Source organism: Pinus tabuliformis, chromosome 2_2, assembly GCF_031772625.1.
Source record: "Pinus tabuliformis cultivar Carrire ecotype Pingquan chromosome 2_2, CPIR1, whole genome shotgun sequence".
Taxonomy (NCBI): domain Eukaryota; kingdom Viridiplantae; phylum Streptophyta; class Pinopsida; order Pinales; family Pinaceae; genus Pinus; species Pinus tabuliformis.
Window position 1 is genome coordinate 594,611,325 of NC_142300.1, and position 17,655 is coordinate 594,628,979.

At 38.3% G+C, this 17,655-nt stretch overlaps 1 pseudogene; it reads right to left on the reverse strand.

The window, feature by feature from the left end:
* Nucleotides 1–11,156: 11,156 nt before the first annotated feature.
* LOC149194051 (nuclear transcription factor Y subunit C-4-like) lies at nucleotides 11,157–11,731 on the reverse strand (annotated as a pseudogene).
* Between the last annotated feature and the right edge of the window lie 5,924 nt (nucleotides 11,732–17,655).

Sequence of the window (17,655 nt, forward strand, 5' to 3'; positions counted from 1 at the left end):
TCAACATAAGAATTACCGGGTATTATACCGGAAGAACAAACTGGAACAGACCAAGTTGTCATAATAGTCCCTGGGTGGACTCCTTCTAGCTGATGAGAGCTAGTCGGGACGGCTGGTATGCCGGCAAACATCGTTGGATTGGCAGCAGGAACTTCTGCTGTCGCTGTGTCGTTTGGCACAGTTCTAGATGTCGACGGTTGTTCAGACATTTTAAGTCTATCCAATAAACTTCCTAACGATTCTTCAGGAACTTCCGGTGGCGATAGACAAACTTCTGATGCAGAAGGAAAAAGAGGGGTACCTACTCCAAAATGAATTGGAGTATTTGCTTGCTGGTCCTCTACGATTTCCTCTATTGCAATCAGACCAGGAGGAAGAGGAAGACCGTCTGGTCCGTAAAAGATTTCTGGTGCCGAAGAAGGGGTTGCTTCGACAGCGACAGTCGTTTGAACAACAAGACTCTGTGGACCGGTTTCAGATGGAACTGGTTCAGTTATGCAAGTACTTGTCTTCAGACTAGGATCAGTACCACTGTCCTTCTGTTGCTGTTGAACTTCTTCAATAGAGGCAGGGATTCCAGAAATATTGGGAGTGACCAGAATCTCAGATGTTGTTGGAACTTCCGTTCTAACTTTAAAAGGAGATTTTGACCTGGTCAAGCGAGTTCGCTTCGTCCGTACTACTCTCGGTTCCGGAGACAAAGGCGGTTGACTCGCAAGCCTCCCTGAACGACGGGGTTTTAATTGACTTTCCTCCACGGTTGCGGATTACTTGATCAACTAAAATAAAAAAGGGGAATTATGTTTCTGTATTGAATGAATTTTATTAGACGCTTTTAGACACAACTTTGCTTTTTCATGTTTTAAGAGTCGAGAAAAAGCTAAAGATGACTCTAGTCGCCTTCGATGTATTAACGAGCCCGAAGTGACAAATGCTCGGTTGGACCTTTTCAGTTATAGAGTTTGAAAAGGGCCAAAAGAAACTGCTCTGGAGATCTAGGCAGAGGGTGTGCCAAACCTCTCGCGAAACCACAGAATACGTTTTACGGTACGGGTGGTCGATCTTCGTGAATGCTGTGTTCACTGCATCGCGATTAGTAGGGCGGTCGACACGGCTTCCTAAGGATAAAGGATAAATGCCTATAGGGGTCTCCCAATATACGCGACGGTACGCGGGAGCACAAGTCCGTATTAGTGCTATCGTCTCTCAGGAGGAATCACCCACCTTCGTAGAGATCGACAGTCACTATGTTTAACGACGCCGGAACACGTCTCTACCTAGACCTCTATTGTGAGCGTTATGTTACAATGCGTTTTTAGATTCATTCAATATATTTTAAGTTGATCTTGTTTATCAGTTTGCCTTTCAGGATCACCACGAGATGTATTGGTACAAATTCCTAAATGCAGCTAAAATGATAAGCAAGCTTTCACAATCTTTTTAGCTTTGAAAATCCTAACTACTGAGGGGAGAGAAAAACAATATCTTTCCACACAGAGCACAAAGCACAAACTAATGCACTTTCTCCTAGATCAGACACACAAACTTATCAAAAATGCAAATGCAAGATGCATGTATTTCTTTTCTTTTCCTTTAATGTTGACGTAGACAAAAGGAAAACTGTTGTATGACTTTCGAATTCAATTTGAAGCGTAAACAAACAAGCTTTGTCTAAATGAAAAGATGCTTTACAGGTACTTGTTTCAACACTAAAAATATATGAATTCAAACCATAATATGAAAAACAAACAAACTCAAACAGCCATGAACAGTAATAAAACTAGCTCTTAAGATCACAAAGACACTTTTACAGTTCAGGATCTAAGAGGTCACAGCTATACTGGTTTGCTTTTCACAATGGGAAACTGTAACTGAAACAAGAAATACTGAAAGAACAATCACAGTTTCATCACACAACTGAGGCGGAATAATGTCAAGGAGAAGTGGCTTACAGCAAGTACAATAACCAGCAAGCAATCAGCCAAAAACAAGTGCAAACAGGGCCAAGACACAATAGGAAGACTGAGCAAGACAAGGGCTAACTGGACCAGCGCAGGTTCTAGTCTGCCAATTTCACTCTCAGCGCAGTTCCCGAAGGGAGCACCTGCGCTGTAATGCAGACTGCCTGTGGACAGCCTGCACTAACTCACGAGAGTTTCGTCTACAAAGAATTCCGGGTCATAAAAAGCTCAAAAATGCACTGTTTTTGCTGAAATAAAAAGCTATAGGTCAAGTACAGGCTAAGGGATGATCAAGAGGATGAAGATCTATCACAAAGAGTAAAGAGTCTTTTGTAGATAGGCTCTTCAAATCTTGAATTTGCTCAGCAAATGAGCAAGAGTAGCAGACCCTCTACTTCGCTTTTGATATAGTCAAAAGCTTTTCGATTTGGTACTCTTTTCTTCAAGAAATGAATAGCAAAATACTACAAGAACCAACAAGATACTAGGCTCCCCAGCGGAGTCGCCAGTTTGTTGTGGGGAAAAGTATCCGATGCGGATGACCCTATCCCTACTCTAAAGGTGACAGTCTTTAGCAACAACTGAAAGTAAAGTTTTGATGATTTCCTTTATGAAAGTACAGAGAGAATGGAGAAAGATTAACCAACCTGGTGTCTTTCGCTTAGTCGATCCTTGTCCTCTCTCTTTGTCTCTTGTTCCCAGCTCTTTGCTCTCTTTGCCGGTCCAGCTACACACAGATCCTGCACAAAACAAGAGAGCAAACTACAAGATACATGTACTCATAACTGAAGCATGGATTAGGATGAATCAAATATACATGTAAATACAATACATCAATGCAATACAAGTATATAGGAGAACATGCAAAACTTTATTGATAGAAGTAACAGGGTTCTGAGAAGGTTACAACCAATGATGGCTCCAATCCAGCAGCGCCTCCCCAGCAGCAAGAACTCTCCTCTTCACCTCTAGTAAAACAATCACCCAATAGCTCTAACTGTAAACCAACAGCACCTCCTTGCTTTACACAAAATTCCAACCCTCTTAGACCTCATAGAAGAGCTCTATATATAGGAGAGAAGAAGAAAGGATGAGTCAGCTTGAGGCTGGCATAGAGCTGACTAGTGTCCTCTCCCTCTTCAGTTAATCTTCAGTTCTTGAGTCCACTTGGAGGTCCTTGCTTACACATGGTGATCAAGTACCTCTTACTCATCATAGGGCGAATCTCATGAACCAAGTGTCAGTTTGGAAGCTTCCTGGGCAGTTGACACCTTGCAGAATGACTGTGCCACTTGGCCAATCTCGCCCAACGCAGGTAGCCTTCATTAGATTTGACTTCCAGCGCAGGTACAAGGAGGAGCAGTTGCATTCCAGCGCAGATGCTCAGTGGAGCAGCTGACATGATCCAAAATTAGCCTGTTTTGAAGTGTTTTCAGGTGGAGAACTGATTGGAAGTGCTGTTGTTTGATGACCTTGTTCTTTTAGGGGTAAGAACAACATGTTTAGGGACTGAGGATCCCTGTGATTATTGACATTTCATGCTCCATGATGCGAGGCACAAAAATGTCTATAACACTTCTCCTCTATCTATAAAAGCTTGTCCTTTTGCCTTTGACAAGTTAGAGTCTCCAAGTTCCAAATTCTAAGTCTCAAAGTCTGAGAATTGCCAAGTTCATGCTACAAGGAGCCTTATTCATTCCCATGAGGCTAGATCTTAAGTGAGGAGATTCTTGTCCAAGTAACCAAGGAGAGAGAGGCTTGTTCCCCGTTCCCAACAAGCTTTGCAAGGCATGTGCTGCTGATCACCCAGCCAAAGGAGGATTTGACGTCAGAACTATGGTTGTATTCTTCTTTGTTGTTTATCAATAATAGACGACTATCATTATGATTCCACTCTTGTTATTATTTGTGATAATGATGACTTATATCCTTTCTGACTGATATATAGTTGCATCTATTGGATTTTATGCTTGTGTTTGTGTCGTTCTTTGCATGTGCAGGTGTCCGTTCATGAGGATCGTGGGGATTGTGACCAGCTGGAGCAAAGGAACGGGAGCGACGACTCTTCTACAAGTACGAGCGTTGGAATCCAGGTAGGCCCTCATCATCGGTCTTTGATTTGTAATTAGGAACCTGCATGATAGTGTTGTTTGATTGTTGCTAGACCCCATTTGGGCTAGTAGGGATCGCCTCTGTCCGCAGAGGGGATTTACCTCCACAACAAGCTTCCTGCATAATCCCGAGTGCACCCAGTTCTCCATGTTTCATGCTTAAAGAAGGTTATAGGTGACAAGATCCCAGGTCAAGCAATATTGTAAGAACTTGATGAGGAAGGAAAAAACATATTAGAACCTGAAGCAGTCACAGAAACAAGAGCTCGATACTACAAAATCATTATAGAGTTGAGACTTATGTGATCCATAACATGTTTGTGAGAATAATTTCAGCAAAATCACATAGAAAATCATTTGTCGACACGTTTCGAACCAATCAGTGTGGTTCATCGTCAGGACAAGTTGAAGAACAAATCTGAGCGACAAGTTAAATAGGGAATGCAAGTCCTTCCAACAGCGATATTTGACCGGGAAATAGATAAAAATTACTTATAACGGCTAGATTTGACCAGGGACCAGGTTGATAAGGATCAAGGGGAGGGGTCAAGGTTGTTAATTTCGAAAAATCTCTTAAATAAATTATTGAAATAAATCTATATTATTAATAATATTATTAATACTATTATTATTAATTTAAAATAATATTCTTAATACTATTATTATTAATTTAAAATAATATTATTCTTATTCTTATTATTAGTATTAATATTAAGGTAAATAATTCTATTAAGAATAATAATATACTAATATTACAATTCTTAATCTTAGGGTAAATCCAATATTAAAATTAAAGTGACCATTGTTTAATTTGATATTAATATTATTATTATTAACTTCAAAAATAAATATTATTATTATTATTAATATTAATAATAGTCTAGGGTAATAATTCCATTATTACTAATTAATAAATAATAGTAATATTATTATTATTAACTTCAAATTAATATTACTATTAATACTAGCCTAGGCTAAATAATCCATTATTACTAATTATTAATATGTTTTACTGAAGAGTAACTATATTAAAATATTCAGGTGAATAATTCTATTAAAAGAATAATATTATTAATATTACTAAACTATTGTTACTATTTTTATTATTGTTATAATTATTAATGATAATAATGATATTGTTATAACTTTTGATATTAGGGTAAATCCATTACTAAAAATAAAAGTGACTTAATGTTAAAAATATATTAATAAGAAAATACTAATAATATAATAGTTTAGGGTAAAAAAATTCATTTATTACTAATTATTAAAATATTTTATTAAAGAGCCCATGGGGCTTTGGATTGACGGTGAATGGGTGCACTGTTAAGGCACTCCTCGTGATAGGTCACTGGTTCAAATCCCCCATGGGTACTTAGGTAGTATTAGATAGGAAAAAAAAAAAAAAAGTTAAATAAATTAAAACCTCATCGAGGGAAGATATAAGATATCAAACGACTATAAACAAAGGTAAGCTAAAGAAACAAAAAATGGCCAAGGAAAGGAAAAAATGACGAACGAGACGAAGAGGCTATGAAGAAAGGGTTGGGATCCAACAACTACTAATCTTCCAACCATCATCCCTATTGAGATTATCAGGCCTTTTCTCGATTTCAAGGGCTTCCCTAAATTTTCGATGGTGAAACGGTCCAACTTTCACAAACACAAGCCTCTTCGATACAAACATGATGTTTAGTCTTCACAGTATGCTCTGCAAGGGCGAAGGAATTGGCCCTCCCATGCTTTAAGTTTGTCAAGTGCTCACTAATCCTATGATTAATAGAACAACTAGTCTGACCAATGTATGGGGTCCCACAGGAACAGGGAATGACATAGACACCTTTCATGTCTTTAGGGTCGACAAGATCTTTAATAGATCACAGGGAGCTATGGATGGTATTAAGAGGTCTAATGGTCGAGGGAACATTGTGCTTCTTAAGAATCCTGGCAATCTTATCAGTGGTCCCTTGGATGTAAGGGAGGTGAATTCCCGGGACCCGGTCTTTAAGATCTTTATGGACTGAAGGCTCCTTTCGGGATGACGGCTGGAAGATTAGTAGTTGTTGGATTCCAACCCTTTCTTCCTAGCCTCTTTGTCCCGTTTGTCGTTTTTTCCTTTCCTTGGCCATTTTTTGTTTCTTTAGCTTACCTTTGTTTATAGTCCTTTGACATCTTATATCTTCCCTCAATCAGGTTTTAGTTTAAATACTCTTTAATAAAATATTTTAATAATTAGTAATAAATGAATTTTTTACCCTAGACTATTACATTATTAGTATTATCTTATTAATATATTTTTAACATTAAGTCACTTTTATTTTTAGTAATGGATTTACCCTAAAAATAAAAGTTATAACAATATCATTATTATCATTAATAATTATAACAATAATAAAAATAGTAACAATAGTTTAGTAATATTTATAATATTATTCTTTTAATAGAATTATTTACCTGAATATTTTAATATATTTACTCTTCAGTAAAACATATTAATAATTAGTAATAATGGATTATTTACCCTAGGCTAGTATTAATAGTAATATTAATTTGAAGTTAATAATAATAATATTACTATTATTTATTAATTAGTAATAATGGAATTATTACCCTGGACTATTATTAATATTTTTTTTTCTCAGTAAAAACTAATTCTATTAAGGGGAAATATAGTACAATAAGACATTACAGCCAAGAGAAGCAGGAACAAGGGTAGCCGGAAAGGATAATCTATCCACCTCGGCCCCTAGAAGAAAAAAGAAGAGAGGAGAGCTGAGCAAGAAGAAACAAGAAGAACAGAGGAGCAAGAGCAGAGTAGAGGATTCTACCCAACATGGGTGGAATCAACTATTCGGCATTTTTTCCCTTTCTTTTTACCAACTTTGACCCATTCAGGAGGGCATTGCTGATCTGGCAAGATTTGCAAACTGAGCTGGGCAGACGGAGAGGTTTCCTTATCTGAATCCGAGGGAGAGGATTCATGATTCCTTTTCTGAGAGATTGGCTAGATAGACGAGTCCACAGGCTCAGCTGAGGGCGGATCCTGTGCCAGTTTTGCTTCCATTTCTTCCTCATTCTCCTCCTCTTCATCCGAGCTGAAATCAAAATCATCCATGGGGGGAGGGTCATGAGGCTTCCAGCTCTTGGATTTCTGCTTAGGATTGGCTTTCTTCTTGTGGACAGGCATCGTGGGACAGGAGCTCTGAAGGTGCCCTGTGTGATGGCAGTTTCGGCAGCGAAAGGCTGTGTTCTCGTAATCCAGGGCCTGAGTCCAATGGAAGTCTCCAATTTTGAGATTGATCTGGTCAGGGAGACCTTTGCTCATGTCTATTTCTGCACAGATTCTGGCGAAGGTGTATAGGCCCTTTTCCCCTCTAGAGATGTCTGTGTCTAGGAAGCGGCCTAGAGAATTGTCGATCCCTTGGAAAACAGCAAAATGCCATAGATGCGCCGGGAGGTTAGGAAGTCTGACCCAGATGGGGAGCTTGGTGATGATTGCTGTAGCTGGATCAAAATCTGGGAACCAGGGGGTAAGGAATAAACCTGCTGAGCCCCAAAACCATGGACCTGCAGTTAAAGCTTTTTGGTAGTCCTCACCGAAAGCGAACACTACAATGAAGAAGCCCTTTGAGCATAACAGAACCTTGCAATTGTTGGTCTAGTTAGAGTGAATCCATTGGTAGAGGTCTGTTGTGCGTGGCCATAGCCCATTGAACCTGCAAATAATGGCATGCTCTGCAAACTTTTGGGCTTGCTCATCCAGCGATGGATGCATTATTTCAATGGAGGGGGTTTCCTCTAGTTTTTCCACCAAAAATGGTTTGGGAGCATGAACTGGTGGAGCTGTCTTCTCAGGCATTTGAGCATGGACTGCATCTTTGTATGAAAACACCTTAGCTGAGGATGATTTTCCAGCAGCTCCCCCTCTCAAACGAAGGGTTAAAATAATGGAGGCATCTCTTTTAATGCTGTAAAAAGAAAGGGGATAAAGATCCTCAAGTTGTTTACCTTCGTGGAGAAGCCGTTGAGCTACAGAGGGTATCCCCAGCTTGATTTCCAGAACATGCTTGAGGTCTTGCACTAGATCCGACGAGCTCACCCATTGTAGCAAAGTTTTGCCAGTGGTGAGCCTGATTTGTATCTGGAACGAGGCAGAGAAGTCAGAGTTCCGCTTTCCCCTGCAGATCTGAGATGTGAGGAGGCATGTGCTTTGAATGGTCTTCGTTTCCTGAACTTGCCGCAGGGGCTTAAGAGGAGATGAAGAGGGAGACCAGAGGTCAGTGAATCTGTCATTGTATTCCACCCAATATAGCTTCCAGATGCTCCAGCTAGGCAGATCCAGGGAGTTGAAGGGATTCTGAAGATTGAGTGCAGAGGATCGGCTATTCTGGGGGGACAGAGGAGGTACCAATGGTGGCGAGCAGCCTTCCAGAACATAAGATTTCTTCCCAAGAGCCACCGCCAGAGGAGAAGCAGTAAAAAATTATGCATGATCATCCTTAGCCGCTGCGTCTGCATCCTGAAGGGGGCGGCAGTAACGAGTTGCAGCAGCAGAGGGCCGATATCTGGCTGCCCCAAAGTCCCGAGCGGAGCAAAAGAGAGTGAGGGGAGCTTTCAGATGCGAATGGAAAACATGCAGACCAGCAGAGAGGGAAAAGACCAACATTCCGTGACTGAATCGCGCATCACCATCCTCAGCAGGGCCAAGCAGAGACCAAACGGCGGCCGAAGGAAGGGAGGCGGCAAGAGAGCTGTTAGGGTTCATCTTCGGAGCTCTATTTACCAAAGCCGACTATTATTAATATTAATAATAGTAATAATATTTATTTTTGAAGTTAATAATAATAATATTAATATCAAATTAAACAATGGTCACTTTAATTTTAATATTGGATTTACCCTAAGATTAAGAATTTTAATATTAGTATATTATTATTCTTAATAGAATTATTTACCTTAATATTAATACTAATAATAAGAATAATAATATTATTATTTTAAATTAATAATATAGATTTATTTCAATAACTTATTTAAGAGATTTTTGAAAATTAACAACCTTGACCCCTCCCCTTGATCCTTATCAACCTGGTCCCTGGTCAAATCTAGCCGTTAGAAGTCATTTTTAACTGTTGCCCGGTCAAATATAGTTGTTGGAAGGACCTGCATTCCCTATTTAACTTGTCGCTCAGATTTGTTCTTCAACTTGTCCTGACGATGAACCACACTGTTTGGTTCGAAACGTGTCAACAAATGATTCTCTATGTGATTTTTCCAAAATTATTCTCACAAGCTACAAAATCAATAAATTTCAAAGTATCTCATCAAGTGGAAGAACTTATCCACTGAAGATTCTACATGAGAGGATGATAATTTTATACATAAGTATCCAGAACTACAAAAGCATTGAGGACAACATTTTTTGAAGGAGAGAGACATGTTAGGTCCCTATACTACTAGTGTAGCCCCTTATTGTTATTAGTGCAACCCCATTATTGTATTGTTGTGCCCATATAGTCCCCATATTGTTATTATTGTGCCCCATAGAAGCCCACTATTATTATTGTTGTGTCCTTACAATATTATTGTTATGTAGGCTCTGATTATATTGTGACCCCTTAGACTCCTATATATAGAAATGAGGTCGTGTCATTTCTTCAATTCATGTTGTATGTACAACATTTATTTTTCAAAAATGGGTTTTCATAAGTTCTTTTCCTTACAATAATTGTTTCCAAAGGAGAGGGGCCTTCTTTATTGCATTAAGATTCACTAATGTCATGCCCTAAGAAATCAAAATCCATAATTAAGGCTTTTGTGAAATCTGGCATGGCGAGGAGATGAGTTGTAGACATAATCCCCTTAAGTTTTTAAAAAATCTTTGGTTGTGTTGGACACCTAATCCTCTAAGGGTTGGTGTGGAAGCTGAACCACCAAAAGGAGTCCAAGGGACCACTTGGAATATGAAACCAAGGGTCACTCCTATGTATTATAAATATGTATCATTGTGAATAAGAAAAGTAATCTAATGTTTATCTTTCTTATTTTTCCTCCGCCATGTATTTTTTAACATGGTATCAGAGCCACGATGTGTGGCCTTCTCCCACCTTTAGTTGTGTGGTATTCTTCAAACTAGCTGCTCTTCCATTCGACCATTAAATATTCAACCCTTTGTGCACTATTTTAGTTGTCCTCTCTGCCTTCTGCACTGTCCTTCCTGCAAAAACGTTACATTTACCCTGAGCGAATCTTGTTAGTGATTAATCTGTCACCTATCACTACACATTTTCCTTCCCGTTAACTCGATTTGTAGTATTTCTTCCAGTTTCAGTTTCAAACCCTACACTATAGGTGTTTATGAGATTATCATGAAGCAAATGGGGAGCCCGAGTGTAGGACTTATGGAGGTTCAAACCACAGGGTATGCATCGGTATGTGAAACCTTTACATTCATATCGATCACATATGTACTCATGATATAGAGGGTCCAGATGACTGAAATGTTGAAGCTTCGATGGCAGAGAGGTGAACTCCATCCACTCATCAACTTTCAGACTGTTTGTTTTGTACATTACGCAATGTTTATGTGATTGCTAGCTTGTGTGTTGAAGGCATGCATTTATTAGACTTTGTGTCTAACATTGTGACCGTCTAGCAATGTGATATGTTGTGTATATGTTGATTCATTCCTGAGCTTCTGTTTTTGGGATTCTTTGTTATCATTAAAAAATATTCACACCTGAATGCTGGTAAAAAAAACTCCAATGCCCCCGCGTTGAAGTTTGAAGCAACGTGAATATTACATTGATGGAAATCGTGACCTATGAAGGTCATATGATATGGGTTGAGCTAGTTTTCATGAAAATATTCATGTGATTGAGTGGTAGAGAGTGAGAAAAAATATTCAGAATAATCACTCGTTCTAGGAAGTTGCTTAACAAGGTTCGAATGCTTGTCTTGGAGTGATTTGAAGCACCGCCTTTGTTGACTTCCTTTATGGTTGAGCGTGCGGTAGATTGAACTCGAGACATACGTGGACACATTTTCATAAACTATCACACGTCCGAGGACCTTCCTCATGCCATCATAGCAATTGGCTGGAACAACGCCACCATGGAGAAAACTGGTTAGGTAGATAATAAAAAGGGAAAGAATTAGCACCACCAGCATTAGAACTGTTGCTTCCAACTGAGAGAGAAGCTGTAGGGGTTCCAAGATTGATAACCTGATCCTCCTTCAACTCATCCCTCGGCACAATATCGACCAGAAAATCAAAAATATCAGTCCTAGCTATGGCCGCAGCTATATCGTTCTTCTGCAGGGTCCGTCTCTTGTTTTCTTCAGTGTGAAACCAGGCCCTGAGAGTAAGTTCATTGATGAACATCTCGCAGGCTTTGGAAAAAACCACTGAAGCTTCTGCATCCTGACATCCTCGCTTCTCGCCAGAGGGAGGATGTGATTTTTGAAATCCATAGATTGCTCGATTCCCTGCATCTGGTTGCCCCAGAAAAACTCAATCTGCTGCTTCTAGTGGTGGTGGAGTTGTTGTTGTTGGTGTTGGTGAAGTTGGTGCTAGTAGGCCAATTGATTATGATGGGCAGACTGAGGGAAAGCGTGAGCTGCTTGAACATATGAAGAAGTCTGGGGCTGTGGAAACATTACACGAGCAACTTCTGCGCAGCCTGATAAGGCGTTACATCGTACTGAATCGACATGTGTTGCATTGTGGATTGCTTATCCATATTTTCCCAAACTTAGGAACTCCAACCAGTCGAAAATCTCTTCGACTCTTCAACAAATGGCAAAATCGTGTTTCAAATCGCTGCTAAGCACCAAAAGGGCACTGCCAGCTTCGCCATCTTCGAATAGAACACAAGTCCCGGTCCTGAATATGAAATTGAGGTATGCCCCGACTTTGGAGCTTTCCAGTGGCACCGAGCTGTAGGGTGCAACGTTCGTTACCATCAGACCGAGTGATCAGATTATTGTTGCTGCCAAACTCCTGGCGAAGAGGAGGAGTTATCTCTTGAAATGAAGTCATTCTAGTTAAGTGAGGGCTTTTACATAGTCTACGTTGAAACTAACTAGAATCGATGTCTTCCTTAGACTGTCAGCAGAAATTTCGTTGACGGGATGGCTGAAACAGATTTTCAAGGGTTGTGCTCATCTTTGACTCAGGCAAACTACCTTGATTTTCCTCCACTTATAGTTGCATAAGCTTTTATTGCCTAGATATTGTGAAAACACATGTGGTTCTCTTGCTTTAAGATCGCATTTTCACTAGTTGCTTTGCTTCTTCTGAGACTAAAACCTGTGAAGCTAGGGCTAGAGAGATAGCCTCATCACTACAAATTTTGATGGTATAAAGGCTTTTATCCAAGCCAATATTATTAATTTCTCTCCAGCTTATGAAAAGAAAAGCTACTTGAATACCTTTGTTGTAGTTGAATCTTGAGTTGTTTGAAAAATGGCTAAAATTGATGATGTATTAGAATTACTGAATAATCTAATACATTCCACTGAACATGACACAGTGAACATCAACAAGAACATTCTCTGTGATATTAAAACATGTTTGCAGTATACACAGGAGAAGGTAGACTTTTTGCAGCTTGAATCTCAGCTACAGCAAGCAGAATTACAACAATGGAGTCGTCATTATGAATATGTTTTTGTTCAGAAAAATGAAACAGAATCCCATAAATAGCAAGTCAATAATGTTACAAATTCATATCCAATGCCCAATGAAGTAGCAAAGTCACAGGCAGATGCAAAATTTCAGTCTGCACTTCCCAAGCCCATCATCAGACCTTGGGAAGTGCTTGTCCAAAACAAGCACAGAATTGGTCTTGGATATGACAAGGACATGTCTTTTCATATTCCAAACTACTCCAAGCCAAAATCAATTTCAAAATGCTGGATTACTTCATGAAAATTCACCTTCAAGTGTTCCAGATTCTGCTCCTCTTCCACAGCAACAACAACAGATTGTGAAATGCCAACACTGTGACCGAGTTGGCCATATAAAAGATCACCGTTTTGATCTTCGTCCATGTAAGCATTGTCATAAAACTAGTCATTATTCAAACAGATGCTTCAAAAACAAACACCCTGCAAGAAAAATGATTCACCTTGGATGGATCGCTTCTTGGAAATGGGATTCAATAGCCAAGAACATATTTTGCTCATACAACAGGATTTGTTCTCGAATATTGAAAAGCCTTGCAGTTGAGATCTCTTCATATTCTCGCCTTGTATCTGACAAGGGGGGGGGGGGGATGATGGTCATCTACAAGCTTCAAAGACACATCAAGCAAGCCTGAGCCACAACCTGCCACACCAGATTCAGAGTTGTATCCAGAGACAAAGATGCCCCTGAGCATGCCTTTAGTCGGTGATACCTCTTCAAAGAATCAAGAACACTTCCTCTAGCAGAAGACTTCAGCTTCTTTCCAGTTTCAGAAGAGTTCCAAGAATTGCATTAAGCATTCTAGAGTTGTTGGTCATCCTTAAACCATCACAGGTTGAGACCTCCCTTTTCAGGTTGAGGTTCTCCCTTTTATGCGGGGTGAGACCTCCCTTTCATGGTTGAAGGTTTCCCTCTTCAAAACATCAGGAGCACTTCCTCTAGCAGAAGACCTGAGCTTCATGCCAGACTTGGAATAGTTCTAGAAACTGCACTAAGCGTTCCAGTGTTGGTGATCATCCTTAAACCACTGCCCTTTATACCAACATTTCAGAGAGCACATTCAACCTAGTGTTGCCATGCTTTTTTGCACATTTTGTATTACAACTCTATTCTTGGACTCATACATAACCCTATGGATTAAGGGGGGGAATGTTGGACACCTAATCCTCTAAGGGTTGGTGTGGAAGCTGAACAACCAAAAGTAGTCCAAGGGACCACTTGGAATATGAAACCAAGGGTCACTCCTATGTATTATAAATATGTATCATTGTGAATAAGAAAATTAATCTAATGTTTATCTTTCCTATTTTTTCTCCGCCATGTATTGTTTAACAGGTTGCTTCTTGAGTCCAATAAAATGCCTCATTTTTCAATAACATTGTGAAAGGTATTGTTATTCAACCACAATTCTTGAAAATTTTATAGTAATATACCATGAATATTCAGAATCATCCAATATTTTTCAAGTGTTTAAGAATTGGCCATTTCATCGTAGCTTTATTTTGTTAGGGTCATTGGTTATGACCCAAAGGGGAGCATATATTGGGTTAAAAGTATATGTTATGACCCCGAGTGGAGGTATATATGGGCTAAAGATACATGTAGTGTGTAAATATATATGTTATAGGGTCGGCTTAGTAATGAAGGGGGCACATGTGCAATGTGTGGATGATTAGGGAGAGGTAATTTAGATGTATGAATGCACTTGGTTATTTGGAGGATATTCTCCTATTACTTAAGGATTTACTATGTAACACATCTCTCTTATTTGTAATAGAATTTTGTTCCACACTCATATTGGTGTACATAGTGTGAATTCTAGTTATTTAGGTATTTAGATCATAAGATTTGGTATCATAGTTATGATTCTAGGGTTTTGCTTCTTCAAATGAGTTAGCTTGGACATTTTGCTATAAATTTCTTTCAAGGAAGTTTCAAATAGTTAAATTTTGAGGATATTGAGATCAAATATCATAGTACACATGATACAAGTTTCGAGTTCTAGTTCGCTAGAGTTTTAGAGATATATCTTATGGAATATAGGGTTTGTGACTAATTTTACAATTAGTCGCAAACAAGTCACATTATAAGTTTCATTGTAATTTTTTTATCATAGTTTTAGAGAGTGAAATTTTGAGGTGATTTAGGAGAAATAGAAAAGTAAAAGGGGTAAAAATTTGAGATCTTGATTTTCTACACTTTTGGAGATATTCCCCATGGAATCTATAGTTTTCTAAAATATATATTTAAAAGCTATAAAAAATTATGGAATAAAAGGGAAATTTATATAAAGATCAAGTTCTCAATATGGTTATAAATTATTGTTAGGATATTCCAACACATAGGGAATAATTAAGTACAACTTGGTCTAGTTTATAGTTAAGTAAAGTATGTTTCTTTAGTATGTAGTTTTTGTAACTTACAATCTAACCTTCACGATATGTTCTAGACATGAAGTGGTCCGACAGTTCATTCTCTCCTCAGTATTATCGACACTTGATCCATGGCTTAACGCCCTATTGGTCCATGATCTCTATTTAAAGAGAATGTAGGTTCATTTGTTAGGGGACCATTCATGAGAGAAGCTTATGTCAATTTTCTTTCTTTTACATTAATAAATTCCGTGAAGTGGTTGCATTGGCTTAGGCCATGGACTGTTTCTCTCTTTGAGGGTTTTAACCACGTCAAGAATATTGGTGTATTGATATGTGATTTGTTTGTGAGCGGTGTCCTTTCGTGTTCTATCTAAGGAACTTGCCCTATAAATTCCTACATGGTATCAGAGCTATTCGAGGACCGCATCTGTTTGTGATCCAAATTCGAAGCCGGTACAACTACATCTGACTATCGTTTCCTAGATCTACTGTTTCTGACCGCTTTTGGGGCAAGAAGATTGCTCTATTCTATTACGAGCATTTGTTCCAGTGAGGAACCCCTTTTGTTACACGGAAACGTTTTCCAGTAGCCCTAGCTACATGACTTTTAATATCTAGAGGTATGCAATCTTTATTTTCAATTTTAGTTATTTATCTCTCTGTTTATTTCAATTTATTTATCTCTCTGCTTTTTATTACCAGATCTATACCTTTCATTTCTGCATATGATCTTTGCCTCGCGACTCTGTTCGATCTGGGCAAATCAGAAATAGAAAGAAATGATTTTTCTCATGTGTTTGCTCTTTTCCATCGTGCCTCCATGTGATCTAGGAAAACCAAAAACATTGAGGAAAATACATAGTTTCTGGGCAAATCTAACTTAAAGTCATAAGGCTTGGATCACTTTTGTGTGTTCGTTTTGGTTTGTGTGGTTTTTTTTTTGTTTTGTAGGAAAAAATGGATTTTTCAAGTAAGCACGCACTCCAAAGTTTAAGTAAGCCCCAAAAAGAAACCTTCTTCTTTTCCAAAAATTACTAACCTTTTAAACTACCTCACTTGGTCCAAAATTAGTTTATGAGAATACAGTTCTTGCATTCAAGTCTTTTTTTTTTGTTGAGTTACTTTTTCAAAAAACACATGTACCATATGTTTTAGAGTTATTTTATGTAAAAGTGTTCTCACCCATTATAAAAAGTGATTCACTTATAATTCTAAAGTCACTGTATCTTTTATTTAAGTTACAATTTAGTGGATAGTTCATAAAGTACCATTGTAAAAGTGACTTTCTCTTATTTATAAAAGTGAGTCACATAAAGTAATCTTTTTTTAAAAGTAAGTTAATTAGATTAAGTTTGGAAAGGTTGGGGGGGTGGGGTGGTTAATATAACACTATCATTCACTTCCCAACATTCATGTAGTTCGTTGGCATCTTCAACAACATTTCTTCAAAAAGCCATAACTTCTTCATCTAGAATATTTTTTTAGAGTTGTTTGTTTTGATTTGGCCCAATTTTTTGAGATCTTTCCATTGAACACTAAGTTTTAGCATCTTCAGCTTCTGTTTCTTTTACAATGGAAAGTCCATGCCTAGTTATTCTTGACAACACCAACTACTTCCAATGGCTATCCTACATTGTGGATTTACTTAGAAGTAAAGGTATTTATAGAATAGCCTCAGGCCAAAAGTCTAAAATTAAAGATGAAGATAAGCAAGCCAAATGGGAAAGTAAGCAAGATCAAGCATGTGGGTTGATAGGGATATCTATTTCTCCAAACCTTAGATTCCATATTACAGAAATTGATACCCGCGATGAAGCAATGAAACAACTCAATAAAGTTTTTAGAATTAAAAATGATATTAGAGCCCATAAACTCGAAAATGAGTTGCTTGCATTGGACTCCAATAATTTTTCTTCCATTGAAGATTTATTGTCCAAGTTCAAGACCCTTATACTTCTCTTGGAAGGTGTTAAGGTTAATAAAGAAGATGGTAGCCTTATCTATTCCATTCTTACTGAGTTAGGACTAGCCTACTCTATCTTTGTTTCCACCTTCCATTCTTACTGAGTTAGGACTAGCCTACTCTGTCTTTGTTTCCAACTTCCATTCTACTAGAGAAACCTTTATTTCTCAAGGACAAGCCTACAAGTCCCCCTCTTTTGATGCCTTTTATGATTATTTAATAAGAGAACAAGAAAAACTCTTACATATTAGTCTTCTTACTACTGGAAACTCTTCTAAGAAAGCCTTAGCATCCCAACAACAACCAAATTCAAAGAATCCTAAGAAGCAGCATCCTAAAAATAATGGTCCTAAACCAAACAAGGGTCCTAAGAAATTTCAATCTCAAAATAAAAAATCAACTCAACAAAATGATAAGGCGACTAAAAACAAATGGAAGAAGACTGATAGACATTCCAACTTTTGTAATCATGATGACCACTTAGAATCCAAATTCTTTAAGAAGATGGAAGCCTTGGAAGCAGAAATTAAGAATCATAACATCCATTTGGAGCACT